General features: G+C 40.9%; 1 long non-coding RNA gene across 1 annotated transcript in view; it reads right to left on the bottom strand.

The window, feature by feature from the left end:
- Window positions 1–435, bottom strand: part of LOC107299986 — a 7,785-nt gene extending 7,350 nt beyond the window's left edge. The window contains exon 1 of the long non-coding RNA XR_001549205.1: window positions 404–435. This is a non-coding gene — a long non-coding RNA (uncharacterized LOC107299986). The remainder of the gene's footprint in view (window positions 1–403) is intronic.
- Between the last annotated feature and the right edge of the window lie 3,774 nt (window positions 436–4,209).

The raw sequence follows: 4,209 nt of genomic DNA, 5'->3' as shown, positions 1-4,209 counted from the left end.
GGACTGGCCTAGGATAATTTTTAAGAGGGGTTTTTAGAGGGGTTTTTAATTACTTTTTAATTAGACAATTTAAATATTTCATTTTAATTAATTTTAACTTGTGATTGTTAGTGGTGTTTTTAATTGATTGTCAGCCGCCCTGAGTCCGCAAGGAGAAGGGCGGGATATAAATTCAAATAATAAATAAATAAATAAATAATAAAATAAATTTATTTGCAGGAGCTTCTTATGGGCAGAATTAAAACACTTCATTCGTGGAAACACAAAGATCCAAGCCAATGGAATTCTGTATTCTAATTTAAAGCGGATTTATAATTTTGCGAATAGATCATTTTAAAAACCACACAAATTCTAAACAATCTAAACAGATTATTAGAAACAGAAAGATATATAGAAAACTTACTTTCATTTTAGCTTCAATCCATTTCATATTAGTTGCAGCTGAAGTAGAAAAAGAGATTATAAAATGAAAAGTTGTTCTGTTTTTAAAATAAGGGTAATCATTCTGATATTTTTAGTTTAGCTTTCACTCCCTTATTTATAATTAAGAAATCATCCCACCTATTCAAGACCAATCGATTTGCCCATCAGCTCCTTATTAAGAAGGAGCTATACATTTTACTTATTTGATGATTCTGGATACTTCTAAGAAAGTTTTCCCCAAACTGGTACTACTCAGATGTATTGGAAGAAATATCAGAACTCTTAGCTAGAAGACATTTGATTGTAGATAGAGATATAAATCACATAATGCTACCACATGAATAAATAAAGGCAGAAACAATTCAAGGGGTATATGTGAAGTATAGACTTATTCTATCCTGCATTCACTTTAATGGGAACCTATAAGAGCAGGAGAAAGCATTAAGATATCATTTTATAAAATATGAACATCGAAAGAATAATAGACAAATGAGTGAGAAGCCAGCTAAGCTGAAAAAAGGGCACAGCAAAGAAAAGGACATTCTTGTTCTTATTTTTTCCATTCTTCAGATATATATATATGGGAATGTTCCTCTGGGGACTATGTCTACAGGTTAGACTTGAGGGATCTACTAGAACAGTGGTGGCGAACCTATGGCACTCAGAGCCCTCTCTGTGGGCACACGTGCCATGCCCCGGAGATGGCAACCGTCCCTCTTTAACCAGCTGCCCGCTAACTCATCGAGGTCCCACGTGGCCGGATGCATCCCAGCATGGCTGGTTTCCTTCCCCCCATCCCATCCCTCCTACCTCGCATGCTCTCCTTTTCCCGAGCACGACCCACTGCATCGCCTCCTCAGCTGTCAGCTGGCCATCCAGCTCAGAGGTGGCTTCTCTGAACTGCTGGCGGCGGGCTGTGGAGCCCCAGAGTGTGCCGGTTGAGGGGCCGGCAGGCTGTGGCTGCTGATGTACACTGTCAGCCCCTATGCACTCGCTGGCCTCTGTGTGTGGGGGCCAATGGTGTCAGGGACCAGCTGCCCCAGCCCCTGCCTTGCCTTGCACTGCAACAATGGCACACCCGCCCTGTCTCACCTCACCTCGCCTCACCCCGCAGGACGAGCCTCCTGCACACCATCCCACCTGCCAGAGACCCCCTGGATCTCCCCCAAACCTGCCCGGCCCCCACAAGCGTCTCTCCCCATGAGCAACATCAAGGTGACCACGCCCACCTTGGCCACACCCACCCAGTCTGCCATGACCACCACAGCCATGTTCACCCAGTGGGCCATGCCCACCTGGCACCCGGCAATAAATAAGTGGGTTTTGGGTTGCAATTTGGGCACTCGGCCTCTAAAAGGTTTGCCATCACTGTACTAGAAAATATCTGGTCCAGAGGAAAATATATGGGATAATTTCAGGATCTGGTGATGGGCAGTTATTAGATTCCTACAGATTTAACTCAGACTCTGCTGCTATTTTGGCACTTAACCATAGGCCAACATATGAGAGTACATCTGCTGCTAATCTCTACTAGGGAATGAATGAGAAATCACAATCCCATGAACTCTCCTAAGAAAAGTTCCCCAATGACCTGGATTCAGATTTAACTCTTCAGAAATAAGTAGTTCCTTTTTATTCAGGAAAATAATCTGATTGAACTGAGGCTCCTGGGGTTAAAAAGAGGGTTGGTTTTAGTCACTTTCTTTGCTCCTCTACAGCTCACAGGACCATCTTCCAACAACAAGGAAATTTCTAAGGAACTCCTTGTCCATTTATTTGCAGGAGCTTCTTATGGACAGAATTAAAACACTTCATTCGTGGAAACACAAAGATTCAAGCCAATGGAATTCTGTATTCTAATTTCAAGTGGATTTATAATTTTGCGAATAGATCATTTAAAAAACCACACAAATTCTAAACAATTTTCAAGCAAGAAGGATTTACTCTGTCTGGGCCAGATGCTTTTCCAGACTTTTGTCTGTGAAATAGACCTTACACATATTTTCTGCGATCACCAGAGGTGGGGGGCCAGAGGGATAGAATCAAGTGTAGGAGACTTGGCTGTTGTTGTATCTAAGATGAAGAGGGTAATGATAGTTGATAGTGGTTTCCTCTCAAACCTACTGTCAACGCTGCAAATACTGTATATTCTTGCTTTGACAATATGCAGAACTGTCTGGTATTTTTATAGTTAAATCAGGCAACAGTGAAAGGGGAGGAGAATAAGGAAAGCCAGGGAAAAAGAAACCGGAAGTAAATCACATCTTCCAAGTTAATTGGAAGATGTGAACCATGACCCCAAAATAGGGGAGGGAAAAATGCCTGGAATGTATGTGCAACGGAAAATAATCTCAGATCTAAGCATTTCCACCATGCCGTACTGACATCTCTGTAACCTTAATAGATGCTTTTAGGGGAAAAATATGCCTGAAAGTCCTTGTAAGTTAATCAGACACATGACACCTACAGTAGAAGACATTCAGGTCATCTGCCAATTGCCGATTCCCTTCAGTAAGGGATGGAGGTTTGCTGTAGCCAGTGATATTTTTCAGGCTTTTCCATACATTTGCTGGGTTCATTTGTTGACCTCTGATTCCTCAGCTTTTCAGAGTAGCTTCTCTTTGCTGCCCTTATCTCCCTTGGCCTGACTATATAGCATTTTATATCCTTTCCTGTAGGCTTCCTCTTTAGCATGAAGTAGCTGTTTAAGCTTAGCTGTGAACCAAGGTTTATTATAACTGTAGATGAATAAGGTTTTGATTGGCAAACATACATCTTCACGACAGCTAACATATCATGTCACAGTGTCAATGAGTTCATCCAAGCCCCCTGAGGCAACTTCAAAAATGCTCCAGTCTGTGCAGTCGAGGCAAGCCTGTAGCTTTAACTTTGCCTTTTCAGTCCAAGACTCACTGTTTTAACTATTGGTTTTATGATTTTAAGTCTCTGTCTATAAACAGGTACCAGGTGAATCATACAGTGATCAGAGTGTCCCATAGCTGCTCTTGGTAGAGAGCAATAGGCATCTTTTGGTGTTTGGTAGCAGTGGTCTAAAATATTCTTGTCTCTAGTGAGACAGCTGACATGCTGAGTGTATCTTGGCAGCTCTCGGCTTAGGTTAGTACTGTTAAAATCTCCTAGTACAATGAGTAGGGAGTCTGGATATCTCTGTTCAGCCCACAGGATTTGGTCAGCTAAGGTTTGCAATGCCTTGTTTATGCAAGCTTGAGGTGGAATATATACTGCAGCTAATGTGAATGATGAGCACCCTCATGGGGAGTAAAAGTAAAAATTAATGAATAATGCCCCTAAGTTCACATCACAAAATTTATTTCGTGTAGTGATATTTTTACACCATTAGTTGTTAATATAAAAACAGATACCCTCTCCCATCTTTTTACTTGATATTTCTGCAATTCTGCCTGCCCTTTTAATCTGAATAAATGAACAGAACTCACGGGGGGAATAGAAGAGTATGTAATTAATGCACAGTGTCTCTAAGTCCACATCACAGAATTTCTTTAGTATAGTGGCGTTTTTACACCTTCAATTGTTAATATAAAAGCAGATACCTCCTCCCTTCTTTTTACCTGATGTTTCTGAAATGGGTTTATTTTTGATGAATTTGTTTTTTCTATTTTTTTTAAAATATTCATGAGTTCACATCTCCAGCCAATATCTCATAGAATTATGGGGTTTGGAGGATATGGGTATTCTGTAAGTTGAACTTCATACACCTCAAAGTTGCCAAGGTTGAGAAACAGCCTCTTGGCTACTAGATTGCAA

The sequence above is a fragment of the Protobothrops mucrosquamatus genome, unplaced genomic scaffold (genome assembly GCF_001527695.2).
Source record: "Protobothrops mucrosquamatus isolate PMUCROS unplaced genomic scaffold, P.Mucros_1.0 scaffold5870, whole genome shotgun sequence".
NCBI classification, from domain to species: domain Eukaryota; kingdom Metazoa; phylum Chordata; class Lepidosauria; order Squamata; family Viperidae; genus Protobothrops; species Protobothrops mucrosquamatus.
Note: the sequence above shows the minus strand (reverse complement) of the source record. Positions and strands in the feature narration are given on the sequence as shown.